This window comes from Dasypus novemcinctus, chromosome 17, assembly GCF_030445035.2.
Source record: "Dasypus novemcinctus isolate mDasNov1 chromosome 17, mDasNov1.1.hap2, whole genome shotgun sequence".
NCBI lineage: Eukaryota > Metazoa > Chordata > Mammalia > Cingulata > Dasypodidae > Dasypus > Dasypus novemcinctus.
This window is the reverse complement of record NC_080689.1, coordinates 87387573-87405586: the sequence shown is the minus strand read 5'-3', so window position 1 is coordinate 87405586 and position 18014 is coordinate 87387573. Positions and strand designations below refer to the sequence as shown.

Genomic DNA, 18014 nt, shown 5'->3' with positions numbered 1-18014 from the left:
ACATTTGTAAACTGACCTGTTCCTCTGGGCATGATACCCTTTGACTGACTTAAATTCAAAGACTTTGCATTTACTTGATTAAATCAAGATTAGGGCTTTGATTTGACTACATCATTAGGGTGTGCAGCGTTGAGTTCCCCACTGCCTTGGTGGGCTGATAGAACAGACTCTTAGACAAAGGGAGGCACACAGAGAATATATACAGAGGGAGAGAGACAGCTCCATAGACATGGCAGGGGCCCTGGGAAGAGAGAAGAGCTGTTCCCCTGATAGTAAACAGCTGACCTTGTGAAGAGACTAGAACTGAGCCTGGAAAGAAATGAGCCCTGAAGAGAGATGAGCCTTATGGCAGCCTACGCTAAGATCAGAAGAAGCTAGACCCATGGAGCCTTAAGAGGAAAGAGGAAGGCTGAACCCTGAAGAGGTCAGCAGCCATCTTGTTCAACATGTAGTAACAGACATTTGGTGAGAAAATACCACTTAGGGTACCTTGAGTTGGACTCTTTAGGGCCTTGTAACTATAAGCTTCTACCCCAAATAAATACCCTTTAAAAAACCAGAATATTTCTGGGGCTTTGCATCAGCACCCCTTTGGATAATACTACCCTACCACAAACATCCTGCATCGTTGTGGAATGCTTGTTATAAATGATAAAATAACATCCAAATATTACTACTAAGTATGGTCTAAAGCTTGCATTAGGTAGAGTTGATGGAGAAAAATGTCCCCATAAAACACCCTATTATCAGCACCATGTATTTGTATTAAACATTTGCTGTAATTCACATTAAGAATGTTCGCATGTTCGTACTGTTAACAAAAATCTGTCATCCACCACAGGGTTCACTATTAAGCTGCCCCATGTCTTGTGCAATCCATTACTCCTCCTGCCGTTTTGAAGCCAAACTCAAATGCCACTACCTTGACATGTTCAAAAACCATTTTAGCCTCCATAGTTCCACCTATACTACACTGCGTTTATTAGCTGTTGTATAGGATTTCGCACTTGATTGAATGCCAACAATGTATTTTCTTCCCAAAATGTAACAATAGAATAATTGTTTTAAAGACATTTTTATTCATAACCTTTTGTTGTGGGACTGGATTCAATTCTAGAGAGAACATTCTATTGTAGTTATTCACTAATCATTTGTCACAAATATAATCAATTAAACAAGGTTGGAAACTACTAAAATACTACCATTTAAAATTGACAGTTGTATATCATGTAATATTTTTTCTTCCAGTCTTCCTTTTCTATACCCCGTGTGTGTGTTCATTGGCTGTGTTTGTTGTCCATGTTTACACTCCCCATGGCTAAGGGCAAGTGTGGGGGTTAGCATTTAGACTCTAACTCCGCTGTAAGACTTGAAATAAGGACTATGTGTGTTGCAGAATTTGAGAGAAGTTCAATTATTTGAGTATAGAGAGGCCAGGACTCAGGAATGAGTTTGAGAAGGAAAAATGGTTTATTGAGGGCCAGCCGGACTCGGGAACTTTCTGTTTCAATCCGAGCCCTGAACAAGATTTTTAGTCCCTTTTATACAGAGAGGAAAGGCCAAATGGTCCTTTTGTTTCAGTTCTCAATAGGCTTGAATTAGCATATATTTCCACATCTTAGGTAAGCTTTTAGCATGGACCTCAGGCATTCCATAACTTTTAGCATATTTGGTTTGCATTTCCCCTGAATACTTAAGTTTATAGACCTTGCATTGTTAAACTGTTTCCTGCTCACCCAGGGCAGGACTGCAGCCTTTTATCATCCCACACCCACAAGTCACAGATAGTTTAGGTTATCTCTGAAGAGACAAAGAGCCTTCCACCCATAGCCCACATCATGTGCACCAGGCTGGTCATGAAGTGGTAACTTGAGTTCTTATTGTCACTGTCCCTTGGTTGTGGAGCTACAGGATTTGAACATTTCTAAAGCTCATGTTGATGATGTTATCAAATACACTAAAACATAACCCTGATACTTATCTGGTTGGGGCCAGGTTGGAGGATTTACTACAGTAAATGCCTCTCAGAATCTCTGAACTGACCACAAGAATGGGGGCTTTCTCTGTGTGGTATTGTGTCGAGGCCGTAGTGGGTAAAGGCATCTGTCACCTCTTTGGTCTCATGACACCACTGAGACTACTTACAATGAGGAGTAAGGATTGGGGTCTCTGCAGGTTGGATACTTCCAGGAATACAAATGGAGGTTCAGCCTCCCTTGCATGGTGTACACTGACGCCATGACTGAGCAGTGAATGAAGATAGTGGCTTGGGGCATCACCAGCATTGGGGCTGCATGCCTGATTTCACAAAGAGGCTCCTATACGTAGGAGCTTGAAATCCTAGGCTATTCATCTCTGCACCACAGTTTTTCCACCCAAGGTGTGGGGAAATATTAAACAAAGCCGTGGTACTGTCGTTCTGTGGATTGATTGAATCAGTATATGTAAAGTGTGCAGTCATGAAGGGATACATTTGAGAAAGTTGACAATAATTGTCCTGCATAGTTGGGAAATACCTCACAGGGAAACACACTCACCCTCACCTAACCTTCACAATCACAACCTATTCTTAAGTGCAATTCCCACTCAACTGCCACATGCAAACCCACACCACCTAAAGGGAACACAGCTGTTTACAAGGACTGTAGAACATGCCCATTTTTCTTTACCCAGAACATAAACAGTCCCCATAACTCATTCCCATCCGGAAAGTGATTTCAGGGTTCCCACACCACAGGAACCACAAAAGCCTGGGTTTTATTTAACCTTAGCTTCATTCTCAATAAGTGAGCGATTCCACAATACATACCATTTTTTCTTGTTCCTGAGGCCACCTACAATTAGGCAAAAAACAAGCAAAAACCCACAGTACTCTGAGGGCTCGACCATGCTGTATAGTGTTTGCACCGGCTTTTGTTCTCTGCGTACCTTTAGAAAAGCAAATGAGAATCGGGTCAAGTGAGTCTCCATAAATAATTGCAACAGATGTGTGCAATGGCACAAGCTTTTCCTGAACGATGCTTCTCTCAAGTATATTTAGGTCGAGAATTTAGGTTGGGTGATAAAATATTTTTAATCCTAGGAGGAAAATCTGCCAGTGAGGAAAAGTCACTGTACTGTGTACCTGGTTGCTGCCACCCTCTTGAATCCAGGGTCAGTTAATTATAGGTTCCCATTGAAGCCTCCCCCAAACAAAGGAATCATACATCATCTATAATTACATGGTCAGATTTTCATATCTGAACTCATTTGAAAAATAATAAAGTGACAATTTTAGCTCAGACAAAGAAAGGCAACCTTACCTTGGAATTAGATGGGACCTCCTCCTCTGACCTATCCCTAGGAATCTCCTCCACCAGGTCCTCAGGGGGAGCTAGAAGGATAGAGTCACTGTCAGTACATTGGGATGCTCCTCATTGGTTATTAAGAGAGCTGCACCTGATGTGGTAACAGCCAAGAGAGCAAGGGGATAGATGGACAATAAGCCTGGAATGATCAGTTGCTGGACCAACCTCCTGGGTGGAAGGACTGTAAAGAGCAGGAGCAGAAAACAAATGAGAAATAAGTTTCTTTGGTTGTGTATGTAACGGCATCCCAATGTAACGTGAAATAATCTATAAATGGCACTAAAACAGACACTATGATTCATTGACAGAGTTCCATCATTCCTCCTGACCGTTTTGAAGCTTGACTAATTGTCACTGTCCTGTTGAACTTTCCGAGATCATTTCAAATTCCACACATTCAATGTGCTCCTGCTAGAATTCTCATCTCTTATGAAGTATTTTTCTCTTTATAATAAGCGAACTTTTATTGGTGGACTGGATTTAATTCTAGGCAAAGTATTCTATTGTATTGAATCATTAGTCCTTTCTTATAAAGATAATTACAGTGGTTTTGATAATACTGATACGCTACCATTTCAAAATAAGCGATTGTGACTACATAATATTTTCCCTCCATCTTCCTTTTCTTTATCACTTATGCACATTTGTTGAGTGATGTGACTCTCTATGCTCACACTAACCAGCCACAGTGGGCCAGTTCACGAGGAGGGAGGCACAGGTTGAGCACTGAGGCTCTATACCAACGTTACAAGAGAATTGCAAGAAGGGCGATGGAAAGTAGGCTAATGACTAAGTGGGACTTTACAATCTTATTGGTTATTGTGTAGCTTAGATTTGATCATTTGAAGGGCTCAAGGTGATAAAGTTATCAAATAGATGAAAACAAGTCCCTGATTATTATCTGGTTGGGCCAGGTACTTAGCAGTGACCCAGCACTGGCAAAGATTGTCAGGCTTGTCCTACCGATGCCTCACAATCTGACAATCTGTGAGCTTGGCAGAAACATGAGGACTTCTGTTGCTTTTGACACAAACAGCTATGTCTAAGTATCTCGTAAAGTGCCCCTAATGGTAGCCTGGGTTATGTGACCCTCAGGCTTCCTAATATATAAGATCAGTGTTTAGGAGCCCTCTGGGCAAATGTCTATACATGGATGATGGAAATCCTTTGCGTGGCCACTAATGAACCATGTCTGTGAGCCAAGTGAGAGTGAGTTATTCAGAGTATCAGCATATGGGCCTCATGCCTGTGTTCACATTTTGACTCTACCTCTTAGGAACTCGAGATCTTAGGTTATTAATCTGTGCCTCTCAGTCTGCATGTAAGAAGTGGGGAGAGTAAACATAACCAGAATTTTGTGGTGAAGATTTTACGAGTGAATATATGCTACATGTGCAATATTAATGGTTTGGTTTTTGAGAAAGTTTGCAGTGGCCATTGTACAGGGTGAGTTGGACACATCTCTTGGGAAAGCAAACACTAACATCCCCACAGTCACACATTCACAATCACACCACATAGGCTCACTCATAGGCACTCACTAACCCCTTTACGCACAAATCCGTGCCACCTAGAGGCAACACAGCTGCTTTCAGGACTTTAGAGCATGCCCCATAATGCTTCCCTTTGAAAATCATTTTTTTTTTAGCCACACCTCCAATCCTCATTCCTTGCAATAACTGGAGCCACTATCCCTGCAGACCAACATTCTAACAATACCCTGGTTATCTTATCTTCCATGTGTTCCCAGATGTCAGTAATTTTAGATACGTACCATTTCACTTATTCCTACAGCCACCTGCAATTAGAGAAAAACCTATGAGTATTACATCATGCTATACCCTGTTTGAACGGGACTTTTGTTTGCTTGATACCATTAGAAAAGCAGATAGGAAACAGTGGTGAAGGCAAAGCCCCATAAGAAAGTACAGCAGGACATATCTATTAAGGCACAAGCTTTTCCTAGAATATCTCTCAGGTCCATTTTGGCATGTGATTACAAATTCTTATTCCACGCAATAAAAATTGGAGCTGAGGAAAAGGACTTTTAACATAGTTTATAATCTACTCCTGCCATTTCTGGATACCCTGTTGTATCATGGATCAGTTGGAACATACTCCCATGAAACACTCTGCATTCCTAAAAAACTGTATATACCATCTATAACGCATACTATCAGGCATCCTTACCTGAAATCAGTTGCAAAAGATAGAATACAAAAAGCAACACCTCTCCCTTAGACAAAGGATAGCATCCTCACCTTGGCATTGGGTGAGGCTTCCTCCTCCTCTCGGTCCTTGGAAGCACCACCTTCAGTTGTTCCTGGGGAGCTAGGAGGATACAGAGTAATTCTCAGTATATTGGTGTGTTACATGTAAATTTCTCAGGCAGGGTTCTAGTCTTGGACAAGACACTAAAGGGTGTAGAGTTTGTAGTGTAACAAGCCACTATGACCAGCTGTAGGGGCTATCTTCTGTACTGAAAGCTGGTTGGCCAGGAGTGTAGCAGGGAAGAAGCAGGAATCAAAATCCTTATTGGCAATCTATAACAACTGACCGTAGTCTATAAATAATACTAAAATATCTTATTATCATTGATAGTCCCAAAATGCCTCCTGATTATTCCATATTTAGCCTAAGTTGACAGTATCATGGGACATCTCCAGACAAATTCAACCTCCATGGATATACATATACTGACAAAGAATTTACTATATGTTCTTAGGAATTTCCACTTGATTAGGAGCTACCTTTCAGTGGACTACATTGAATCCTGGGCAAGTCATTCTATTGCATCTATTCACTAGTGCTTTGTTGTAAAGGTAATTGTAGATTTGAATATCCTGAGATCATTTAATAATCATTACTTATCAATCATAGAATTTTCCTTCCAGTCTTCCTTTTCTATGCCACGTGTGTGTATTCATTGCATTAGAGCCTCTCCATCATTGCCCTTTCAACACTGTGACAGTCATTATGGAGGGACACATGGATTTAGTGTTGACTACCTCTAAGCCAGATCTCCAAGAGCATTTCAGCAAGGGTGTTGAACACCAGGTTCAGAATGTTTTGAATGCCAAGTGTCTTTGGGTTCTATTTTACCAAGGACTCATAGAACTTGAGCATCTATAGGGTCCATTATGGTGATGATATCAAATGCAGTAAATTGTCTTCCAATGTCTATCTGCTTTGAGCGAGCTGCTGAGCTGACACCTCAACCCTGGCAGGGTTGACCAAGTCATTATCACAACAGAGAATTTTGGGGCGATCAGAAGCATGTGGGCTTTCTGTGTGTTTTTGACACTAATAGCTATACCAAAGTCTGTGATAATCTGCACAACCTGCTGCCCTAGGCTGTGTGACTACTGAGGCTATCTTAAAATGGTGGGCAGTTAGGTTTCTCTGTAGACTCAGGTAATTCCAAGACATAGGGAGATGCTAGAACTCCATTGTCTGATGTCTAATGATCCAATGGCTAAATCATGCAATGTATTTGAGAAAGTTGACACTGGCAGTTCTCTGCGTAAGTGGGACATAACACCTCAGGGAATTGCACATGATAATCCTACAGTTACCTAAAGGGAACACAGCTTCTACTGGGGACTTTAGAAACAAGGACAGAATACCATAACAAAAAACCTTTCATCATACCCCCAATCCTGTGAAACTCCCATGGCTGAGTATAAAGGGCAGGTCTGTAGCTCAGAGCATCAGAATTGGGGCCAAAATTGAGGTTCACATTTAGGCCCTTCCCCTTAGGAGCAGACAGCTCAGGCTGTTGTTCATTTTTGCAACTCAGTTTCTCCACCTGTGTTGTGGGGATAAAAAGCACACCCTAGGTGCAGCTGGATGAAGTAAATGTACATAATATGTTCAGTGGTGATAGGGTTTATTTGAGAAAGTTGAGAAAGTTGGCCCTAGCAATTTTCCTTTGTAAATGGTACATATCACCTGGTTAAATGCACGCAGACTCAAAATCAGACCCCAGAGACTCACACGTGAACTCCCATTAGCCCCTGTGCACTAAAACATCTACCACCTAAAGAGAACACAGCTGCTACTTGGAACTGTAGAAACAAGGACAGAACACCCTAATGGAAGCCTTTCATCACACCCCAACCCTCATTTCCCAGTGAAACTAGGATCAGGCTGGGTCCACAGCCTAAAGCTTGGAGGAAACCCCCTATTTTATTTTGACTTTTCCCACAACAGTTGCATGAACCAGAATAACTACCATTTTTTGTTGTTTCTTGAGTTCACCTGCAATTGCAGAAAGTGAGTAATGAGAATCATACTATGCTGTGTTGTTTTTTCTCAGATCTTTGTGATTTTATAAAAATGAATGGGACACAGTGATAAAATCAAAGACCCCATGAATACATATGGTGGGCTCCTGTGGGAAAGGCTCACACTTTAACTGGGGGCTTTCTCTCTCAAATCCATTTTGGCAGGAATTACAAAAGTCTTGATCCAAGCAAGAAAAGTGGTGCTGAGACAAAAGGCTCCAGCTATATGGGTTATGACCTGGTGTTGCCATTTTTAATGCCCTCTTTTATCAATGGTCTATTAGTAGAAATCCCTCTGCAAATATTCCTTCCCCCAAACAGCACCCATTATCTGTAATGTACATCATCATATATTAAGATCTATGCTTAGTTGAAAAAGAATAAATCTGAGAAAGGAACATTTCTATCTTAAAGGAAAACGTGACTACCTCGGCATTAGATGGGGCTTCCTCATCCGCCCTGTCACATAGGAGCCTCCTTCACCATGTCTTCCAGGAGCTCTAGTGGGATGTAGAATAACAATTAATACACTGGGGGAGCAGCTCATGCATTATTCAGGGACATTTGCTTTATTAGGACAACAGGCTCCAATGTATGGAGCTGACTGGTTAGTGAGCGTAGACTTGCACTATTTGGCCTTCCTTGGCAGAAGAAAGACTAAGGTGAGGAATAGGAAAGCAAACAAAAACAGAGTCCTTGGCTTTGTAGCTAAAGGCAATCTAAATTAATGTGAAATAGTTCATCTATAAATGATAGAAATTTATAGCCTATGATTCAACACTTCTGCCCATTTTGAAGCCCATGCTATTTTCTGTTTTTAATTAGCAACCGTTTTAGTGGATGTGAAAAGGTATCATTGTGGTTTCCTTTTTTTTTTTAAGGTTTATTTTTTATTTATTCCTCTCCACATCCCCTCCCCCCTCCCCACTGTCTACTCTCTGTGTCCATTCACTTTGTGTTCTCCTGTGTCCGCTCGCATTCTTGTCAACAGCACTGGGATCTGTGTCTTTTTGTTGCATCATCTTGCTGTGTCAGCTCTCTGTGTGTGTGGTTCCACTCCTGGGCAGGCTGTGCTTTTTTCGCATGGTGCAGCTCTCCTCTTGGGGTGCACACCTTGTGCTTGGGGTTCCCCTATGTGGGGGACAACCCTGCGTGGCGCAGCACTCCTTGAGCGTGTCGGCACTCTGTGTGGGCCAACTCACCACACAGGTCAGGAGGCCCTGAGTTTGAACCCTGAACATCCTATATAGTAGGCAGAAGCTCTATCAGTTGAGCCAAATCCTCTTTCCTCATTGTGGTTTCAATTTGCATTTTCCTAAAGGCTAAGAGTGTTCAGCATCTTTTCAAGGTCCTTCTGGCCCTATGTATATCTTCTTTGGAGAGTCATCTTTTCAAGTCTCTCTCTGATTGTTTGGAGGTTTTTGATGTTGATTTCATCTCTACATTTAACTGCTCTGTTGACATAGGTTGCTTGTGAGTTTCTAGGAATGTTTCTAGTTTATCTAGGTGTCTACATTGTTGGCATACAGTTGTTCGTAGTTGTTAAGATATGTAACAGTTTAAAGTTTTTTGTGAATCCCAGAAGATCAAGTACTTAAACTAATACATGCCTGTGAGTGTGTGATCCTTTGATTGGACTTTATCAGTGAGGGGTGACACAGACTGGGCCTCCACCCTCTTGCTGGTGTCTATTATACTATATACTGAGGAGTGAATCAAAACACACAGACAGGTGTCATTTTTAAGCTGCCATGTGAGACAGACCTGAGGATCTCTAGCTGCCTTAGCTGAAGAAATGTGATACCCAACAGGCTAAGCACAGAATGTAGCTCCAAGATGAAGAGACTAGCCCTGCCATATGCTTCATTGCCCATAGCTAGCTCAAGGGGAATGCAGCCTGGAGGAGACAGCACACACAGGCCACCAGTTTGCCTTGCCATGTGGCAGGGCTACAGGTTCTGCTAGCAGCCAATCTTTGATGAGAGAGCATCTCTGATGGTGCCTCAGTCTGGACATTTTTGCAGCCTCAGAACTATAAGCCTTTACCCTAAAAAATTCCCTTTATAAAAAGCCGATGCATTTTTGGTATACTGCCTTGGCTACCTTTGACAAAGAAGAACAAGATCTTTTTTACTCCTGTGGGATCAGTAGTAATGTTCCCTGCTCATTTCTGAAGTTATTTGTTTGCATCCTCTCCCTTTCTTCCTTTGTCTGTCTAGCTAAAGGTTTGTCAACTTTATTGATCTTTCCAAAGAACCAACATCTGGTTTTCTCAATACTTCTCTATTGTTTTTGCTTTTTATACTCTTATCTCATTATTTGTTATCTCATGTTTGTAATTTCTTTCTGCTAGTTTTGGATTTAGTCTGCTGTTCTTCTGCTAGTTCCTCCCGGTGTGCAGTTAGGTCTTTGATTTTTCCTCTTTCTTCTTTTGTAATATAATCATTTAGGGGTATAAATTTCCCTCTCAGTACTGCCTTTGCTGCATCCCAAAAGTTTGGTTGTAGTATATTTGTTTTCATTCATCTCAAAATATTTCCTAATTGCTTTTCTGCAAATTTTTTGACTTGTTGGTTTGCCAGATGAGCCGTGGCATATTAGGACCCTCCCTTTAAAAAACGTTCCTGCCACAAAGTTACTGGGGGTGAGAATCAAAGCCCCCGAGGATATTCCTGAGCCACAAGAGGGCCCAAATGCTGACCCAATCTCCTGATACTACATTACAAACCCTGACCTAAATGACAGTGTTATTTCCCTTACATGAAGTCCACTGATGGTCTAGATAAACTCCAAACTTGTGGCCTTCCTTCCCTGCATCATCAGTGTTTCTCTTTCCTGCTGTGAGACTTTCTGGGAGTCAAGTGACTATCTTGAATGACTAGTGGTCTGTGTGGCTCACAAGCTGTCTCTAAACTGCAGGCATTCCAGACCAACTACCATGTAACAGATCATCAAAGGATTAGATTCACCTTCTATTGACCAACCCTAGATGACCAGTTGATGACCATCCACTGCAAAAGTCACCTGCTGCATTGGGGATTGTTGGTTTTAGGTATAAAGTCTGCAGGCCCCAATTATCTCCCTGACTACCATCTGCACACCTTCCTGAGGAGTCTAGACTGAGAGTGGGTAGTGAGTACACAAGCACTGAGTATGTATCTTCCCTGCTTGGACCCTTTCTCACCAAATCGAGTTGATTCAGGCAGCTATTGCTCTGAAATCTGGCAGTTCAAATCAATTTTACTGATCACAAGAGATATTAAATGCCTTTCCACACCCTTTTTCAGTTCAGGAACTCACTACAGATCCTATGATTTATTGTACACTGAATAAAGAGACTCTATGGATTATTTGTTCTTTCACAGTCCTCCTCATCCTGTTGATAATTCCAGCCTGCTTGCAGCCTGATCCCTAAACCCCAAGGGAGACAGCCAGTCCTTTTCCTAGATAGATTTTGTCCTTCCCTGAGAGTCCCAACAAGACATATGGGGGAATTTTGCCCTTCTGTGAAGTGGGAGAATTACATGCCCATACTCAGTGAACACATATTTCCCTCAAGGAATCCCTCCAATAATTACATACCTAGGTCAGCCAGATCGCAACCAAAGACCACACTATGTGATACATTTTAAACCATCACAGTCTCACAAAAGAGAAAGGCTTCACCCATTATTAGCAGGGTGGACAGAAGCAGAGAACGGACAGTGAGTGCAATCCTGAATAGAAGGAAACAGACCAAGGACTCATGCAATAAATTGTCTACGGAAGGGCCAGTTCCATTCACGAATCACACAATAATGAAAAGGACATTGAACTCCCATTCTGGGCAGTTCTGCTACATTCTCTAATAGAACAGCAAGAATCCCAGAGTGCTACAAGCCAGACCCTTGATATCAATGACTGTACTTATGAGCCTTTCCTTGTGAAATTGAAACTTATCCTAGTATGATATATTGCCTGTGTTACCTCCTGAAAGTCTCCTTATTGCTTAAATGTGACTTCTCCCTAAGCCAAACTCAGGATATAAATACAAACTCAGGATATAAATACTCCCCCTCTCCATGGGACATGACTCACAGGGATGAGCCTCCCTGGCACCAGGGGATTGTTACCAAGCACCAACTAGCAATGCGTCTAGAAAAACAGCTTGACCAAAAGGGGGAAATATTAAATACAAATGAGTTTTTATACCAAGAAATTTCAAAGTGAGTTGGGAGGCCATTCCTGAGGTTATGTTTTTGCAAGTATTACCAGGATCTCTTTGACAGCCACAGTAAACAGTGCCTCAAATAGTGGGGCTTCTGGGGGCTCTGGAGACATCTAGATACTATAAGGAGGGCAGACAGCTCAGGAATTCCATTCCCTGCCTTATTTTGGTATATATGCTCCCCAATGTAACATAGTTATACTCATTCATTGGGTTGTCTACACATGGCTATCCTGCCCCTTTTATTTGATCCTCTAATTAGCACTATACTTGTTAAATATATGTCCCAGAGACTTAAATCATTGGTCCATCCATGGGCCATTTCAGCTCTGAATTTCAGCAGAGTTCCTACACCTACACTCCAGTTCCTTGGATGAGCCCAGGACAACTAACAGGGAGATGATGATTGAGAACACCCATTACAAGTAGCAGAGAGTGCCTGCAATTGCAAGCAAGATAGTTCCATCCATCTGCCCTATGGGATCTAAGCGACCTCTCAGTTAGAAGTAGGGTGGGCATTGCCATTCCCAAATCCTCAATATTGGGGCATGAACAATGGACTAATGTAGACATTATTATTAGTTTTTCAATTTTTATTTTTTTAATTATCTTTTTTAAAGTTAATAGATCACATAAAATGTTACCCTAAAAAACATAAGAGGTTCCCATATGCCCCACTCCCCATCCCTCAGCCCCATCAATTTTTTAATAGTGTTTTTTTTTTGTTGTTGTTTTTAAAATTTGTATATTTTGGGGGCATCACCATCCCCAAATCCTCAAGATTGGGGCATGAACAGTGGACTAAAGTAGACATTATTAAAGTAGACATAATAGACTTAATATTACTCTAGTACTGGAAGAACTCTTAGCATTGATATAAAGACAGTGACCACAAGAGGTTCTGAGGGATGAGAGAGGAATGAATAGGAGTAATGTGAGGGCATTTTCAGGACATTGGAGTTGTCTTGCATGACATTGCAATGACAGATACAGGCCATTGGATATTTTGTCATGATCTACAAAATTGTGCAGGACAGAATATAGACTATATCGTAAAATGTAGTCCATGGTCAATAGCTGTGCTTCAACATGGGTTTGTCAATTTTAACAAATGTAACACAGTAATGAAGGATGTTGATAATGTGTGAAAGTGTCGGAGGGGTAGGGAGTGAGGCATATGAGAATCCCTTGGATGTACCATCTTTGTATTCTAAAGCTTCTTTAAAAAAAATATATGTATATATATATTTTTTTTTAAAAGAAATATATATATATTTCCAAAATATATATATGGAAAAACAAAAAATAGCCATAGAGGCACTCTCACCATTCCTGCCATCCCCATACTAGTTCAAGATGTGTGGCAAGCAAAGGCAATTTGAGAATAACTGTGGGAGAAAAGGAAGAAGGAAGATGGTAAACAGTCATTAGGATGTTACAAAGCTTCTGCTTAAAGAATAACCCCAAGCAGAGTGAAATAATAAAATATGTATCTGGAATTTCAGATCATAGCTTATCGGGGAAGTATTTCACACTATGTACAAATTTTAAGGGTTGGTTAGTTATAAAGGAACAGAATGTCGACAGCAAAAATAGTGGATTTGGGGAGTCCCGGAGTCAAGCCATCCACAAAAGCAACAAAGAAAATGACAAAAATAGCAGAATAAAATTGTTATGAATTCTGGAATCTAACCAAAATCATACAGCAAGAAGGGGAACTTTGAATCAGGTAAGGGAAAGAGAAAAAATAAATAAAGCAGGTGAAACTTGTCAGAGAGGTTTGGGTTATTTTCCTTTACTCTGGTCCCATTCTGCTCACCACCTTGGTATGGCTTTGCAGACAACAGCCTCAATTTCTGTTACAATAACCTATACCAGAGGGAGCAGAAAGGACCTTTTTCAGAGAGGCTTCTGGTTGACTGTTTTACTTGGATGGCAAATCCATGGAGGTCCTTCTCCAAGGACCTGCATATATTTCACCTAAGGGAACTCTGGGTGCTCAGGTGGTTACCCGAGAGGTATTCACCCAAAACATTTAAGACAAATAGGCTAGTTGATGCCACATGGCTCACAGGAATACACTGGGGCAGCAAAACACTAAGACGAATGTTTCGGAGGAAGGCTGAGGAATGAGGTGCTTTGGCTAATAAGATCCTTGAAAAACTGCAATATATTCCTGGTTATGTACAATCTATGTATATAGAAGGACTGGGTGCATTTATAAAAAGGACCTGAGAACAACCTAAGCACTCATTTCTGGTTTACTATTAAGATTTGTACAAACAGGACATGTGGAATTGTGGAGTCATAAACTGAGTGTTGAAGCCATGTTGCAGTGTATACATACCACATATCTGCAAGGACTTTTAAATTTATTGTTGATTTTAGGCATATGTGGAAATTTCTGTCCATTTACTGTCTGGCCAGTAAGCTACCGGGACAAGAGATTTTAGTGACTATCCATGACAAATTGTACTGACTTCACACAATTAGTGCCAAGAAGTGACCAAACGAAGAAAAACAACAAGCAGTCACAACAAACCCTGGATGCAGGAAAATCTGATTTTCAGACTGGCCACCTTAAAATAGTCAAAAGATCCAGTTTTATGGGCATGGAGTGTACCAAGAACGAATGTCCCACACACAAGAGAAAAGACAATTAATGGAAAATATCCTTCAGTTATAAAACAGAGTTATACATTACAGATTTTTAATATGCTCAATGATAAAAGGAGAATATGAGGATGGTGTCTCAGTAAGCAGAGAATATCAGTAAAGAGGTAAAAATGTAAAATCAACTGAAATAGAAATTCTGGGGCTGAAAAGTTCAGTCACCGATATGAGAACTTCTCTAGAGGTTGTCAACATTCGTCTCCCTGACTGAAGACCTGAGCCACTCTTTGAGCAGCCTGGTATGTACAACTTCCCCAAATCCTTCTTCAACTAAATTGTGTCCATTCTGTAAGATGTGTCAATGAGACTTTCTCTTTTTCATGTGAATTTTACTGGTCACTATGTTGAGTAAATTCTCATACCCTTGTTCATGCTTAACTCAATGTAGATCCTATGATTTAGGGTATATAGAGCAGGGGACATGGTGAGTTATTTATTCTTCCAGAGGGCACTCTTTCCTTCTGAGAACCCAGGACTGCACCCAGCCTACATGAAAATTCCCCAAAGGAAGGACACAGTACTGTTCTCAGAGATATTTTACATCTTTGCCTCTGAGTTCCCATGAGAATTTCAGGAAAATGATGGCAGCCATTAAGAGGGAGAATTAGAACCCCTTTTTCTGTGAACCCCAATATTCCTCAGAGTATCCCAGAAATTCCTACATATCTAAAGCAGCCAGATCCATAACAAAGCCCTCCTCCTGTTCTATAAATTAATCAATCCCAATCTCACCATAGAGAAAGTTGTTTGTTTTGCATCGTCTAGCCACTTGCTGATGCCATATAAATTGGAGCATCTGTTTTTCCATTTCTGTAAAAAAGAAAAAAAAAAGTCAGTTGGGATGTTTATAACTATAATACTGAACCTGTAGTTCCCTGTGGGTAGTATTGGTATTAGAACAATATTTAGTCTTACCATCCATGAACAATGGATGTCTTGCCATTTGTTTAAGTCTTCTTCAGTTTCATTCAGGTATGACTGCTCTTGTTCAAGTGCTTTACACTTTCAATAAATTCATTCCTAAATATTTTATTCATTAGAGGGTAACTGAATGGATTTTTTTAAAAAAATCCATCTTAGACTTTTTTTTTTTTTTACCATACTATATAAACAGAACTGACATTTGTGTGTATTATCTCATACAATGCAAGTTTGCTTAATGTCTGTATTTGTTCCAGTAGTATTTTTGTGGGTTCTTTGGGAATATCTATTAAAAGATTATGTCATCCGTGTATCAGAATAGCTTCCTTCTTCAGTTCCGTTTTTCTTGCCCAATTCCTCTGGCTAGAACTTCCAGTATAATGCTGCATAGCAGTGATGAAAGTGAGCAAATTTATCTTGTTGTCATGGCAAAAACTTTCAGTATTTCACAATTGAATATAATGTTTGCAGTGGATCATATAGACGCAGCTGTGAAGAGAATGGAATGACTTCCACAAATGACCCTCCACTCAGTGAGCCGCAGAAAGTCCCCAGTTTGTAGGAAGGCTGTGCGCACACTTCAGAAATCCTGGAATGTGAGTTAATTGTAGGAAACCTACATTTTTATGGTTTTGAAGAATGTAATTCTTAATAATGTAAAAGTGTCCCACTTTCATAATAAGATCATGGTAGAATATGTCTGAAATGTCTTTTATGTATTCTTAAATTTTAAAATTCAGTAAACCATATCAAGCAAATTTTTTCTTTCTAGAAGTTATTTATAAAACATTACTTTTAATGAAGGAGAGACAAGTATTAAGGACATCCTTGGAGACCATGGGAAATAGAACTATTACATTGGGGGATGCTGATGTATGTGTCTGATGATAAGCATATACCATATGGTGGTAATATTGCAGACCTGATATGAATGACAATGAACCTATGTCATTGTGACTCTAAAGCAGCAGCATTTTTTTTAAAAAATTCACTGAATATGAACTGCCACTGCTAACACCAAATATGTATGAATATTGATTTAAAACTGGGGAGGAAATTAATAATTCTGAATTCAAATGACTGAAATATGGAGTATAAAAACAAAGAAATTTCCATGTAAAATAAATATAAGTAGCTAAAATATAAATGATTATAGAAATAAAACAGATAAATAGGCAAATATAATTCAGAAATGAAATACAACGCAAGATATCTAATGGAAAATCCCTTACAGATAACTAATTTTCAACCTATATGGGCATTTATAGAAAACGACTAGATTTTGGCAACGTCAGGTAAAAGATGTTTCACTTCAGGTAAAGAGTATATATGAAAAGGAATATTCACTAGTCAGATGAGGAAAGAAAATGATAGGTGCAATAGAGGTGATGAGAGTAAAGTCCCATGTTTAAGAGAGGTAGAATTGAAGCATCTGGAAATACCAGGAAGAAAGATTTTGTACTTTAAAAAATTTCATAAAAAAATCTAGGAAGACACACTTATCTCTGTTCCTGGGAAAGCTAATTTGAATTGCACTTCTATAATTTTTTCTAATTATATGAATACGAAGAAAAAAATCACATTATTTTCATGTAACAAAGTAATTTAGGGAGAAACGGAATACAGAGTAGCCACAACAAATGCATGAAAGGCCTTCTTCATTATGTATATTATGTCCTGAAAAATGCTTTCTCAAAAGTAAATAAAAGGCATTTAGAAAATGAGATAATACATAAGATGTCATAAATTAAAAATAGAAAATCAAACAACGATTGGGATGACATCAGAAAATAAGAAAAATATCAGTTCAAAATTGAATTGTAATGCATAATAAATAGAATGACCAGAAATGGTTAAGTAGAAAGCAAAAGGAAAAGCAGATAGTGTTTAAAAGAAATTTTGTGGAGAATGTAAAAGATTTGGGGAAAAAAAGTAAAAGAATGACAAATGGCATAGTTGGTCTAATACCTGAACACTGGAGTGTCTCGAAATCCAAAAGCAAATCCAAAAGCAAAGACTTGAAAGAAATGCCAAAAAATTACAATTTGTTTTTTTTTCCCCCTCTGGAAGGAAATTCTTTGAAGCTGTGTGTCAGAAGTGCATGCTGTGCACTGACTTGGAAGGACTAAAAGCAAGGGATATTCTAGGAAAATTAACCAGGTTAACCAAAATGTGAAAACATTTACACTCACTCATATTATGTGAAGGAATTAGAATCTCATCAGTGTTTTGGAGAACAAGATTTTGTGCCAGATGCAAATGGGGTAATATTTGTGGAATGAAATGTGAATCATGGTTTTATACATAGCAACACCGCAATGTAAGTGAAAAAGGCCCTGAAATTCAAGTTATCCTGCTAGACCAAGATGAGCATTTTTGGCATGACCCATACCAGGTGACTGAACATAGTTCAGTAAATGAAATTTTAAAAACCCATTGACAGGAGGGCTTATGATAAGCTGTCAGTTTCCAGTTATTTTTTCAACAAACACTCAATGAGGATTCCATGAGTGAGTGTTTCACCTTGGTGGGAGCCAATACGGAGACCAGATATTATAATTCATATAGCTCTAGCATTGC

The 18014-nt window shown here is 39.8% G+C and overlaps 1 protein-coding gene and 1 long non-coding RNA gene across 4 annotated transcripts in view; both read left to right on the top strand.

The window, feature by feature from the left end:
* LOC131274064 (protein IWS1 homolog) overlaps nucleotides 1–18014 on the top strand; it is a 132882-nt gene that overhangs the window by 14080 nt on the left and 100788 nt on the right. The gene's annotated exons all lie outside the window — the stretch shown is intronic.
* Nucleotides 15981–18014, top strand: part of LOC131274070 (uncharacterized) — a 35256-nt gene continuing 33222 nt past the window's right edge. Inside the window, exon 1 of the long non-coding RNA XR_009181281.1 lies at nucleotides 15981–16030. This is a non-coding gene — a long non-coding RNA (uncharacterized lncRNA). The remainder of the gene's footprint in view (nucleotides 16031–18014) is intronic.